The sequence below is a fragment of the Ascidiella aspersa genome, chromosome 3, assembly GCF_963924565.1.
Source record: "Ascidiella aspersa chromosome 3, kaAscAspe10.2, whole genome shotgun sequence".
Taxonomy (NCBI): domain Eukaryota; kingdom Metazoa; phylum Chordata; class Ascidiacea; order Phlebobranchia; family Ascidiidae; genus Ascidiella; species Ascidiella aspersa.
In genome coordinates, this window is record NC_139449.1 from 7,645,143 (window position 1) to 7,660,648 (window position 15,506).

Here is a 15,506-nt window from a genome sequence, read left to right on the forward strand (position 1 = left end):
AACATAGTGAAATGACAAGAAGGACCGTCGCATGTCAGAGATACTACCTTTGCACCAGTGTATGAAACACGCTGAATACATATTTTGACGATGTTTGCACGCTCTGCACCACTTAAGCCATCTACAAAAAAATATGCACATGGCACCTTCCAACCACTATTAATACATACAACCATTAAAACGAGAACATCCTTCGCATATGGTAAAGAGTCGTCATCATAGAGACCATTTCCATGATCTACAAAACCACGAAACTTTTTACCATCCCAAGCAATATGTTTCCTAATAGACATCTCGTCAAGCATAAGGGAGCACATAACTTGTTTACCATTGTTGTGGGCGATTCTCACCTTTTCTTTAATTGCAATAAAAGCTGGTTTTGTAAATCCTGGATCCGCATCTATTTTGCCGTACCATTTTCGAATCTGGGCTTGGTGGGGTAATGAAAAATCGAAACTTTTACGGACAAATTCATATGCTTGATTTTAAAGCTGCTGAATATTGAAATCCTTTGCCAGATTTTGTTTTTTTGATTCTTGTTAATAGTTCAAATGGTACCTCTGATAAACACTGCTTTAACATGTCTTCACAGCGAGTTGAAATTAAATTTTTATCCTTTAAAATTCTAATAATACCCTTTAAAGAATTGACCTTCAATTTTAATCTTCTCGCTTTTTGTCTTGCAACTTTCATTTTCTTTTTTAATCGTATAATTTTTTCATTGCTTTCTTTCAATTTGTTCTCTTCGTTTTTTGAATAAATGTTCAAGCAGTAATTATGGTCATGTGTTATGTAGTTCTTGGGAATCTTAAGTTGGTTGGTTGATCCTAGCACTTGTAGTCTGGCATTTGGTAGTTTTCTTTCTTTTGTTTGCTAAAAAAAGTTTTACACTTTATTTAAACTTCAAGTGTGTTTTAGTTTACAATGTAGTTAATGTTCAATCTTAGGGTGCTTTAGTTTTTTTTAAATAATATTTAATACATTTTGCTTAGGATACACAGTGGTGTGTCACAAATGTTTACTTTTTACATAGTATTTTTTAATGTTTAACTATAAATGTCGTTCATTGTAATACCCTAATTTGTTATATGGGTCATTCCACATTTAATTTAAAGTTTTTCAAAATTTTCGCACCCATCTATCAAAGACCTCAAAGGGAAAATAATTTTGCAACAGACTCCAGCTATAGTGGCACTTTTAATTTTTATGGCTTGTCTAACTTTGACAAACTAAATCAATGGGTTCGAAACAATTATATTTAGAAATAGCTAGATATTTTACAGGACAATCTAGAAAGTAATTAAATTAATCAATACATTTGTACAATTTGTACAAAATATAAATATTATTAAGCATATTGCCACATAAAGACCAGTGGTTCTCAGCCTTTTATAAGTCATGCCCCCTTTTATAAGTCAGGTCTCTGGACATACCGCAAACCTAAACAAAATGGTTTAACTAACTAAAAATTAAAATATGACATGTCTGTTGCCCCCTGAAGACTTCTTTGTGGCCCCCTGGGGCCTGAGGGACACATTTGAAAAATGCTCCTTTATTATTATGTGTATTTCATGAAACAAAACCATTTAATTGAAATTTGTTGGTTTTCCGGCTCTTTTGTTGGGTTTCCGGCTCTATAAATTAAGCATGGAATGACTATCCAGGTAATTTTGGAGCTGATGCGAGGTTTCTAATAACTAAACTACTATAGTATAGTATAGTAATTTAGTTATTAGACATGTCTATCAGCTCTGATATTATCAGTATGGTATGTTTATATACATATATATATATAGAATGTATATATCTACCTTTTTTAAGTATTTTGGAAATTTTTTATGTCTGGTCGGAACCGCATCGCTGGCAAGTCGCACTTTATATCTAGTCCGAATTATTTTTTTCTCAGCAAAATGGTCGGAACACACCATCGAATGTTTCGTCGGCGCCCAATTGCTACGGTGAATGTTTGCCACCCAAAGATTTTTTGTTTCCTGATCTGCTGGAAATCTGTCAAGAGTACTATTACATAACTCATCTATAATAGAGAAATACTTCTAAAATTCTACGGAAGTGATTTGTAATAATTATATAGAAATTGATGTGACTTCTAAATGCTAATTACTAGTATTAAAACCTGTCTAATCCTAACGAGTTTAATCTGTCCTCATAGCTTATAGGTAACTAGTAACTGAAAGTTAAGCTAAATTAAGAACTAATATTTTCAATTAGCTAAGTGAGTAGGTAAACTAATATTCAATCTGCAACTATCTAAGCTAACTGCATTTATTAAAAGTATGTATATTTACAGGGCCAACTGATTATAAGCGTTGTTGGTCAAAAACAGTATTATCAACCAGCATAGTAAAGATGTACCAAATTGAAATACATCTACAACACTGACCAAGAAAACCATTTTCAAAGATTGGCTATACTACTACAGTTATTATGAGTTTTATAACCAGTAAGACAACACTCAAACTGGATATTTCTGACATCTATTATAATTATCATACTTATGAAAATTTCTCGGAAATTTTCTCTTTAGGGACTGTTTCTTCATCCGAGCTACCATCACTGTCACTTCTACTAGCTTTTTTGCGTTTGCGCTTTAGGCAACCAAACGCACAGCATTGCATGCCTGGCATTTTTATACTTTATTTGGATAGTTAAAGCAAAACTGGTCAACTGCAATACATATTCAAATATCATCATCAGCAGTCGATTCTCATTACCCATCTATAGTTGGGTAATACTAATTTACGGAGTGATGAATGGTCGGAAATGTCGGAACGCTCAATAATTTAAGTGTTACCCCGTTAAAACAATTATTAAACCAGCGCACAATATTTGGGTTACAGTGGGGGTTAGCGTTTGGGGGAAGGTGGGTCAAGTGTTATTATATTTAATAATAATACTGTGAGCGTTCCGACCATTTATCTTTCCATAAATTAGTGTTACCCATCTAGTTTGAATTTATGAAAAATAGCTACTTCAAAAGTATTTATATACATGCCACTGTCAGTGCCTCCTAAAAAAAAAATAGACAGAAAATGGCCAATCTGTTCACGTTGTGCTCAAAATTACTATTAATAAATTTCTGGCCGGTAACTGTCTATACTCCAGAGTTTTACCAGCAGCTTCTCAATCAAAAATTAAGCTGAAAGGTTGGGTGGCATTGAAGTGGGAAAAAAATCATACTGACCTAGAATTATACCACAACGATGACCCGACAAAACTTTTTAAGGAATTGCAATTACTTAAAATTTCAGAAATATATAAATTAGAATTTGGGAAATTTATGCACAAATTGCACAGCAATGCTCTACCTCCCACATTTAGCTCTTACTTTACTAAAATTTCTGATATACACGATCATGTTACTAGGTTAAAGGATACTAGGCAATTATTTTTACCTCGCACAAACACATCACTAGAGCAGAGATCACTTGGCTATCAAGGACCAGTGGTATGGGGAAATATTGATATCAATTTAAAATCATTATATATAGTGAAATGGGGCACCTTGACTGGTAAACCTGTTGGTTGTATCGGTGCCTCCTGGCATAATATTCTTATTGCATTTGTTGTTGTATTAACGTTATGTGCCAAAATAATAAAATTGAATTGAACGCACATAATTTGTGTTAGGGTGTGCGTTAGCGTTTTGGGTTAGGGTGGGTCAATAATGAATATAATAATACCTGACCCACCCAAATCCAAAGGCCAACTCGCACCCTAACCCAAATATTGTGCGTTGATTTAATAATTGTGGTAGGATTCCAGACCAGCGCCGTGCCTATATATTGAATATATATAGGCACGGGTTTTGTCGTTCTAAAAATGCCGATTTTTGCGTTAATTATACAGTATTAGGTTTTTTTCTCTTCCAAATGATTAGAGTATGGCTTGCAGCCTTAGAAACCATTAATTTTAAGTAATAAATGTTAATAAATAGTCGGAAAACGCTGTTACTAGCACCTTCCTCCATAAGCCGTAATGCAAAATTTACGCACTTTAGGACCTTTTCAAGATGGAGTTTCAGCGTTCTAATTGGCTTCAATTTTCAACCACTAGTTGCGCTATCCAGGTTTTATAGAGATCAGTGGTTAAAACACGAAATAATTTGAGAAAATAGTAATAAGATTTCTATCTTTATTGGCGATTTAAGGTTTTTATGTTGTTATGACTTGGAATATATTTATGGTGTTTTAACATCTACCATTATTAATACCAAATTTAATTTAAAATAAGCACATAGACACATCTATTTAAAATTTATGTTTTAGGTACTTGGCTACCGGTGATTCTCAACAAACAATTGCTTTCAACATAAATGGCAAGTATGTGATGATTCAAGCACCTCCAATGTCTGGATCAGAATTTTTTAATTATAAAGGCCACTTTAGCATAGTGCTTCTCGCCTTATGTACTGCAGACTATTGCTTTTCCATGGTAGACATTGGAGATTCTGGAAGGCAGCAACTTACTTATAATTCTTTGCCTATTCCTCCACCTGGGTGCATAGAATTGTCCCGCCAATTTTGTTTTGTAGCTGATGCAGCTTTTCCATCAAAGGAAAATTTAATGAGACCATACCCTGGCCATTTTTTACCAGAAAAAAAAATCTCGTGTAAGATGAGTTATTGAAAACACTTTTGGTATTTTGACAACACGATTGAGAGTTTTTAAAAGTCCGATAATAGCCGATGTCAACAATGCGACCAACATCACGAAAGCTGCATGCTGCCTTCATAATTTTCTCCAGAAGAAAGGCGACCGAAGTTGTATTACGTCAAGGATCCTCTACTAGTATTTTTATTTAGTTAAATTTAATGATCTATAATACTATTTCGTTTAATTCGTTAAAAAGCAAATGTACACAATTGTATCAGTTTGTGTTTTATTTATTACCATATTGTAAGTCACACAAATAATTTAAAATATGGGCCATTAATTGCCCTGTCTGACTTTTCTTCTGGTAGCAGCCAGATTGTAGTGGCTACTAGGTTGGAATAATGAGATGCGGCATCTTCCTTGGGCTTTGAAGTTGCCTCTGAAATGGCCTGACAGTTTTTATCCATGAGGCCAAATATTTTGTCCTGCAATGTAAAATCAACGAATCTTCTCAAATATAGGGCCTAAGTGGAAATGCCTAGGCTACAATAAAAAGGGATTTAAAATCGATAAAACAAACACTTACTTGAAATTCCAATATTTTTTCTTTTGTTTAGTCTGGACGATCGTGGTCTATCCACATCCTCGTTCACGACTTCTTCAAGATCAACAAAGCCAAATATATTTTTTACAATTTTATAGTTAAAAACAAGGTGCATATGAACTTGTTTTGCAATGTGTGATTATTCAAATATTAGAAAAAAAATCTTTTCTTGATAAAGAAATAAATAACTTTTAAATATTACAAATAAACTTTAATTAAGTAATGCAAACTCATAATTAAAGCTTTATGTGCTTGTCGTTCCACTTTAGACTGATCTGTTTACACTTACACTCGAACCCTGTTCTGAAACAAGCTATTGTCAATCTACACTCTACAGTAACACATTTCAGCCACCACTCGTCAGCTGAACAAGTCATGTGTCCACCGATCAAGTTTGTTTGGTTAATTTTTAACCACCAATGCGCTTAATACAGTTGATTTGATTTAGAACATAAATAACGCTAAGCTGTACCTGGTTTGACTTTCAAGGCTAAAACAAACGCTGTGCCGTATTTTATTTTTTTACGCAACGAAGGTAAAGTTAATTTTTTCAATTTAATACGTGACAAAATTCCTTTTCGCAAACTACAGTTGTAGGGAATACACTATGACACCTACAAGGCAACAATACTCAACTCAGAATAATCCAAATTCTCATAGTATTAGGACCAACGCCATAATAAAGCTCAATACACAAACGACCTAATAAAGCCCAACAACACAGTCTGGCATCGGCGGTTTTGATGTAGTTTGACCGCTGTTCTGACACCGTATTGTTGTCCTAGTTTGGGATTATTGAGGGTAAAAAATATTAGGGGATTTATTGATGTACTTGGGGTATGGTTTGGGGTGAAATAAAACGTTGAATAGGCCTAATTCTGACCAATTGGGACTTACTCTCATTTAGACGTTATCTCCACTTTTGCGAGCCCGGTTTTTGTCTGATTCCGAACGGTGTTTATTCCTACGTTGATGTTGCTCTTATTTAGGATGATGACTAGAGGACCGTCAAAAGCTGAAAAGCACTGCGGAAAACCACCATTGTAAAAAGAATCAGGTATAAATTGATAACATGGTGTCATATGTATGTCTGATGAAGATAGATTTTGTTTAAGCAAATTTTTATACCAAAATCATCATTTTACTCAGAAAATCAATGGTGTTAGTCCTTTTGTAAACTAAATCGATGAACATTAAACAGGTACTTACTAGCGCGCACAAAGTTAATAATTTTGTTTTGCCGTTAGCCTTTGTTAATTTTTTTCACTTTTAGAGGAAGCTTTCACTAAATTGAACATACAAAAGTATTTTTGGGTCAATGGAAGCAAGCATCTTATAGAAATAAAAACTGGCCACGCTACAACAATAAAATTGGTGCTTAGATCAGCAGAAAATACATTTAAAAGAAGAGATAGGATCAATAATATTCATACAATAAATACAACAGCAAACAACATATTTTTGCACAGAGCACTTAGGGATTACACTGTTTAGTCAGGTTTGATGAACAAAGACCAGCAAACTTATGATCATATGACTCCCCTCGCTGTGTTGAACAGAGCCTCTTCCGGTCGTCGATGTTAAATAATCAACTTGATCCTTTTCATAAAAACGTGTTTTTTACTAGTGAATTATGCTTGTGATAAAATCTTTAAGAAACAGCGGAAACGTTTTTATCTCGTTCCTTCGCGTCTCGACCTTTTTATAAAAATGTGGTGGTTAAACTACATCGTTTAAAGACCAAGCGATGTAGATTATGATAAAGTAAACCGCATTTTACTAGTTTATTATGCTTGTGCTAAAAGCTTTAAGAAACAGCGAAAAATGTTTTTATTTCGATTCTTCGCGTATTATATCAATCAAATCAAAAATAACATCACGTATAATCTCTGTGTAGATTCAACCAGCTAATATTAAAAACAATAATACTTAGAAAAAACGCGCATTTGCAATTTTAGCACTGCTAAATACGTCACTTCCATCGACGAGTCGATTATTACGTCACAAAGGTGACGCCGGGGTATCCGGAACTTCGCGTCGACACAACATTGCGTCGCTAAGGTCGATCGAAAGTTTAAACCAAATTTTTCTGCCAACTCACTCTCCGAAAATCCACCTGTCCCCAAAATAACCCTATCAAACCATGTTTTGAATGTTTTGATTCGACGAACAAACGTAATGTATACAACGTTAGTTGAAGTTACTTCAATGATGTGAAATATCTCCAATCGTGTTTGCAATATTCGGATTCGCGCATTAAATATAGTGTACAATGTTATTAGAAGGTTTGGACGTTTTATGGAGTGTTTGTATATAATAAATAGATGTTTTGTAAGGTAAAACATACTCTGACTGCAATCTTGTGAAATAACGATCTCTAAGCATGATTACAAAAATTGTTTATAAAAGTATATACTGTCTATACAACGTTTATGGAAGTTTCTTACTATAAAATGCTACTTAAAAAAATTCGAAACGGTCAAAAAATGATTTACATATTCAAAATTTACCTAAATAATAAAGTGCATTTATCATGATGGGGTGTTTTTTTATTGCGGTTTCAAAAATAACGCTATTGGGGCGTTTAAGTATTAATATTTTAACAATTTTATAGTTGTAATTTTTCCTCACAGTTTCTAAGAATAAAATATGAGCATTTTGTTAAGTTAAATTAGATCCTAGCAGGAATACAAAGAAACCACTATCGGATCTTTAACTTTATTTACATTTATTGAACTTAAACCAAGAATTAAACAGCATAATATTTAGAAAAAGTTTTTCTTTGATAAAACAAATTGATAAAGAAAGATACAGATGGTTTTAAAATTTCCATTTTTATTAGTTCTGTTTTTTGGTTTTGGAAGCTACGAAGCTAATGCTGGTGAGACAACTTTATTCAGTAGAAAATTTGGAAGTTGTTTCAAACATACATTTGTCGTTATAGTGGCATGTGGTGGGGAGTTGTGTGATCGTTACATCAATTGTTCGGCTTCCTTGTTTAATGGAAGCCAGATGACGGAGTTTGCATCGATTGTGAACGAATTTCTGGACAACAGCACATGTCAATACAATCGTAAGATGCGAAGTTAATTTGGTGTATTTTATTTGATCTGTAACGCTTATTATTATATCATGAGCTGATTAACTATATTGAAAGAGATAATAGTATTTTTGGCACCATAGTGTAAAATATATTTCTTCACTTATTCAGATAGTGTATAAATCGCTAAGGTGTGTTCGAAATACCCTGTTACGCTAAACTTTGATCGTCTTATGGTAGACTTTCTCTTGAGGCATGCACAACATACGGCCCGTTGGACTAAACAAATTAAAGTACGGACTTGCTGGTGTATTGTACACATAACCTCAACAATAAGGTATTGCTAGCAAGATAACCTCTGAGGCGGTTGGTTCATTTGTTTTCTATGAAAGCTCTTGCTGGATTTTTAATCAGAAGACCGATTTAAAACAACATCAAGGCCGGAATAAAACACAGTTCGAAATGGAAAGACGTGGCCAAAATAAGGCCAATTTAATGTTTTACCCAGACTCTACCGCTAGCCTTATCACTAACTACCATACAAGTTTCAACCCTAACCCCACCCATGATCCGCCCCTAACCTCACACAGCGGTAAACAATTCGGTAGAATAGTTATTTATATTCTCTTCAATAATAAGGTATAGGTAACAACAATTTAGAAAGCTGCCCGCAATTGTTTATCCTGCGACTATCTCGGGTTTCTTTAGACATGTATTAAACTTTGTTTCCAATTTATTTTACATTTTTGTTACGCATAACTATACTAAGGTTCACCAAACTATCGCTCATGGGCGATTTGTGGCTTCCGGTCTGTGGCATACTGTACTAAATACTATGTATGTTCCCTTCGTAAAACGATAAATTAAGTTAACAAAGTTTGTCACAAAATGTATGTCGGTCCCGCGATCGGTAATCCTTACTGTCATTATTACAGTTTTGTTGGATCTCAGCTAAACGATTGTAGGATCGAAAATAGTTGTATGTGTTTTCTTTTTTATTAACTTTATAAGCATTTCAATAGATTCTGAGTCAGAAAGCCAGAGCGGTTTCGTTGAGGATTGCCTTGAGCTGTTCTCCAATGATGAGCTTCGCAGCAAATTATCAGAAAGTGGTGAACCATCGTTTTGTGTTTTTAGTATTTTTCTTACACTTCTGACAGTACGATTCAGTTGGTAAAAGTACAAATTATAATAAATCAGGCAAACTTTTTAAGATGTATCAAATATAATTGGATAAGTGGTTGTACAGTATATGTAGGATATGACATGTGTGTGTATTAGTGTTAATTGACTTAGAACAGTCCTATAAACCGTGGTTTCTAACCCACATTTGTGTCGGTCTGTCGAAAAGTTTTCTACATGTCTGTAGTTGACAAAGTTCGTTTAAATATTTTTTCTCGTTTTGCTTTTTACTATGTTGAGCTCTTTCGTAATCATTTTCAGTTGCACCAGACAATGGTGGTATGGCTGCTTTAGATTTTGCTATATGACCGAGATCTTGAGTTAGAACCTCACCACAAATTAGTCTTTCTTCCCTGGCCCTGCTTGCACTAAATCCTTGATTGATCAACCGACTCTGTTAGAAAGCTATTCTGTTTTGCTTAACAAACTTCCGAAAAAGGGGCATGAATCGCTGTTTCCTTATTTAATACCATCTAAGCGTTATAAGTTGAATGCTGCATCACCACCTTAATGATCAACCGTTTTGATTTGTAACATGTCTTGTAAGGAAGGTTGATCATTGATAGGCGAATCTGCACCAATAGTGGATTTTAACTACACAGGAAAAACAAGTTAATACTTGTCCCATTCACCTGGCACGGTTTTCTCAGCATTTTCTTAAACTGTTAACTGCTGAAGGCATCATATAAGCAAGCATTTAATTGTTTTAAGTCTTAACATTAAATCACCTTCCAGACATTATTTTAATGTAAAATTTTCTTTTTTAAATTTAGTACTGATAGCCTACTCTTATTTTAATTAATACAAAAACTGTGTTTTTATTACACGAAATTAAAATATTTATTCGTTGTTTAATTTTGTTTCTCTTGCTTTGCATTAAATCAAGTTTAAGCAAATACTTGTTTAATTCCAGGTGTTCCAGTTCTTACAAGGAAGCTTTATTGGAAGGAAGTAAATAACACGAATAAGCAACATCAGGTTGTAACTTACTGCAAGGGCTTCGGGCCAGAATCGGAACCTTTAAAAATAGAAACAGCAGAAGAAATGAAGTTGGTCGAATGCTTGAGAGATGACCTGCATTTTTGGCTGGGTAAGATTGTTGGGTTGTTCACTATTTAATTTGAAACAAATCGATTTTTTGAAGGAAAAATTCATCAATTTGCGGATGTAGTAAAGTTTTAACAACACAATTATTGCAAATTTAAAGTTAAAAGATAATAAACCAGAAAATACCAACATTAAACTCATTAAATAGTTATGCAAACATATATGTAAGACTTGATTGCATACTATTCATTCAATCACTAACAACATTGTGTTAACTATTTTATTGCATTTTGTGTAGCATTTTATAGAACATGTTGCGGACCAATAATAATATTCATAAATATAAAAGTTTTTATTAGATCGAAATATCAAAGCTAGAATTTTCCGAAATTTACAACGTAGAAAGTTCAATGTGGGAATCAAAAACCTTTATTATTTGATTGCTTTATTTATTTAATCATAATTAATATCATGCAGACGTTTATAGTTTTTTGTAAAGGATTTAGCCAAGAAACGTTTGAAACGAATGTTTATGTGTCGCGATGTTTGAATGTTTATGTGTGTTTTAGTAACAAAACTGCATATTCAACACTTTCCTGTACACAGTTTGTCTAAGGCAGTTGTTACAATATCATTTAATTATAACATAACAATCTGCGTAACGTTTGACTGTCTTTTAAGTCACTGAGTTGAGAATCACTTCATTGGACTGTTCAATACTTTAGCAATAAAAAACCAAACGTGTAATTTCAAATAAATTACTAAATACCTTGAAATGTATGTAAAACTTAAAAATGGCTCTGGCTATACACAGCAAGGCAATCGGTAAAAAACCTTAAAATCGTTGTTTAAATATTAGTGTGAAGGCTTGCGTGCTTGCCGGCATATTTTTCATACGAATATTTTTTTTTCCAAACTCACAAATATTGCACTGCAAACTTAAAAATCTCTATAATTTTCCGCGGCACACAGTTTGAGAATCCCTGGCTTGAGGTTACATTTTTTGCGTACAGGCCTGACTTACCGAGGAGACGCCAATCAGACGTACAACAGAAGCTTCTGGAAGTGGAATGACGACACCGTGACGTCATATCAGCCATGGGAGCCGGGAAACGAAGGGCCAACTGACACTCGGGGAGCAACACCCTGTGCGCTTGTCAGTGATTTCCAGTTCAAAAGTCGAAGCTGTGGTAGTTTGAGAGATCGGGCAGCAGCTTGCTACATTGAATCTGCACCTGCGCGAAGAGCCAACAACATTACTAGTAAACTTGTAACATTAATTGATATACGTTAAAATATAAATCATTATTAATTATACTCTTTAAAGATTAATAAATTGAGTTTAAAGTAACTTTTCACCAAACATCTGACTTAGTGTTATCACATTAAAATCCTATTTTAGTGCATCCGGTTTAAGATCCTTATTTCTAGTTATTCCAATTCGAAATTCAGAACCTTGTGTTTGCAGCTTTAAACACTGACTTTTCAGCGATTTTAAGATCAAAACGTAGTTTTTGATTCTCAATCAAAATTGTAAGCCTAGTGTTTGCAGATCAAAACCCTGATTCGATTGTGGAAAGAATTTGGAAAGCACAGGAAAGTTTGAGGAACAATGGTGTGAGTGCTAGCAAGTTGCTATCATTGGAAAGAAACCTCTCAAAGGTGATTGCCGAAAGTGGCAATATTTCGATTCACGAAACCATCGGAAAAGTCGTGGTCTATATCAACAGTTTTAATGCAACCGGGGATCGAGTCAAAACCAATTTAATTCGGCTTACCAATGTCACGTCCTTCAATTCAACGTTTGAGACTAAACACGGCTCTAATATGGAATTGGTGGCATTTGAGGTGAGTGTTTACAACCTTTCATCCAGCTTTCACAACGTTTCTTCAAGCAGTCTCAAGGGCCCGACAACTCATTTCGTGAGCCTTTCTCCGATGGTCTTTACCGGGGTTTCGAGCTACGACGCCGCAGGAGGCTCCGCACTAATTGGTTCCATCTCTCTTTCGAGGATCGTTGCACAAGACAAGGAAAGCGACCAGAGGATGTGTGAGAAAGTATGGAGTGAAGTCCCCAACAATTCCTCGACAGGATTAACAATAGATACGCTTCAACTCACATGTGTTTTCATCGACCAGTCATCTGGAACCTATTCCACTGCTGGTTGTCGCACTAGAGAGGACGGGGGGCAGGTCTTATGTGAATGTGATCACCACACAGTGTTTGCTGTTCTCCTCTCTGTAAACATGGTTTCTGTGACACAGGAGGTTAAGGTAAAGCATAATTATTGTTTGTTCAGATATTTTAACAACATGTAAAATTTTACCACTAACTAATCCGTTCCAGATCTTTTCTTACATTTGCGAATCTATTTCGATTCTGTTCCTCACCGCCACCATCGTACTCCTGCGCATTCACAAACGCGCGATCAGCAGCGACCGTACTCTCATTCAGCTTAACGTCGCCATCGCCCTAACTTTGTTGCATTTAGCCAACCTAACTCATGATGCCGCTGCAAACGACAACACCATGTGTCTCATTCTAACGGCTGCCATTCAGTACTTCCTTCTTGCTACAGGTAATTTGAAAGCTAAAAACAAACCTACCTGCTTGCTTTATCAACAGCGTTCGACAAATGCTGTGTAGGTTATTTTAAGCAATTGTTTTAAGTAACTGGTATTTTTAAATAAATTTATCTATAAGAACAGCCAAACAATTTTTTAGCCATATATACCCTAATTAATGATAAAATAAAATACTTTTTTCGACAAGTTGACGTTGTTAAAGATCTTTTTGTAATCTTTAAAAGCCAACTTTAAACATTCACATAATATGCACAAACGAACAAAATTGTATTTAAGGTTTTTGGTTCATGTTCGATGGAATACGGATGGCGATGGCCTTGGCTTTTCCAATTCGTTTCCACACCAAAGACCCCGAGACGAGATCAAGAGTGTTCTTTGTGCTGGGATGGTTCGTTCCAGCCGTGATAGTTGGCTCGGCGCTTTCCGTCGGTCTGCTGTATTCGGCAAACTACATGAAGCCCAGCACACACTACGAAAAATGTCACCAATTTCAACAGGTATCCACTCATTGAAACAAGTGTTGATTTTTCACGTTTAAAATATCAAAACAGCAGGCCATATGGTCAATATAGATTTAAAGCAATTGTTTTTGCTAATGCATTGGGATATATAACCCAGTTGAGAGCATGGAAACAAGCTTGACTTTTCGGTTAGGTTTTTAAAAGGCTTAAGTAGTGTCCCTTTATGTTTTTTAGAATATCCGCAAGTACGACAGATGCTGGTTGGCTCCCGGTACATTGGTGTACATTTTCTCGGTGACTGTCCCGCTCGGGATTGTTCTGGTGGTGAACTTCTTTGCATCTCTCATCGCAGCTTATGCAGCGCTCCCATTCAGGGGAAGGGAGGAGCGGAGACAAGGAGAAGAGATGGAAAATGCAAAGAAGTTCATTTTCTCCTTTGTCTTCGTGATGCTGGTTCTCGGAGCAAGCTGGGTTCTTGGATTTTTCTCAGGTTGAAGTGCATTTGCAGTTAAAGTAACAATTTCTCTATCTATAAATGTTTTTTCACACGGTAGAATACATTTTATTTTGCACGTTTGTATAAAGTGTTGTCACGTTTCTATAAAACAGGGGTTCCCAACCTTTTTAGGATCTCGTACCACGTGGACGCTCTGTAGTGTCACGCGTACCACACTAATTTGATCAAATCATATTTTGAGCTTACAACTAGCACTTTTCAACGCTATTTGAGGCGTAAGATATAAAACAGTAGATTATACAGTAGATTAGTGCAATCATTTGACATAATTAAGCTCACGTTCCCATAGCGTTGTAGCCTACGCTTTATACAGCAACTGTGCTCCTTGTCAACAATTGACATGGCTGTATTTTGAAGATTGCATTGTTTTGAAACAACAGGAATAGTTACGTAACAACAAGAATGGGCTTCGGGGGAAAATTTTTTTATGTAAACAAAAACAGATGAACAAAATATAAAGTTGTGAGTCCACGGTTTTGTGAAAAAAAACGAAGCTACTCGCGTCCCCTGAAAAACCTTCGCGTGCCACTAGTGGTACGCGTTAAAAAAATCTTTTCAAATTTTGTATAAAGAAATTCGACACAATTTGGTATAATAAAGCACGTTTGTTGAAAGTAAAGTTGATATGAGATGATAAAGATTTTCTACCAATTAAAATTACACTTTTTTATATATCATGTGAGTTGGCTCGTTTTGACAAACTATATGGTTTAACGTTTGTGTGAATTTTTTACAAGGTTAATGATTGTGTGTATTTTCCTAAAATAAATTGCTCATATTAAAACGCTGATCATTTTAAATTTAATGCAACGTTTAAACAAACAGATATTTCTTGTTGCTGTGCAGGTCTTGGAAACGAAGTTACGTCACTTGTGATGATGTACATCCACACGACAGTCAACGGTCTGCAAGGAGTGGTGGTGTTCATCTTCTATTGCCTCCAGAACAGAACCATCGCAAACAGACTGGGATTCCCTCGAAAGCGACCAAAACCAACTTCGTCGACCTTCAATCTTCAAAACAGGGATTTTAGCGTGAGAACAAATATGTCTCGCTTTTAAAAAGGTTTAAATTAAAAAGTTAACCTTAACCCAACCGTTTTAAAATGTTTTTCTTAAAACGAAAACAACGCTTTACAAAATTCTAAAGTAATTTGTAAAAAGTAAAAACAATATAAGCTGAAATAAGTGTAGAAAAGTCGCATATTACAGTTTGCTAAACCTCATCAAACCAGTAGTTTCCATAAATACTATAAAATATTATGCTACTATACTTTATTGCAAACATTCTTGGCAAATAATAAACAATTTGTTACGAGTGGTAGATGCATTTTATTAAAAAGGATGCAATATATAAGTAAATTCTTCTTGGAAATAGTCTTAAAATAAGATATAAAAATGGCGTATTAATGCTGTCAAGATAAAATATAGTCATTTTGTGTTGAATATATTTATT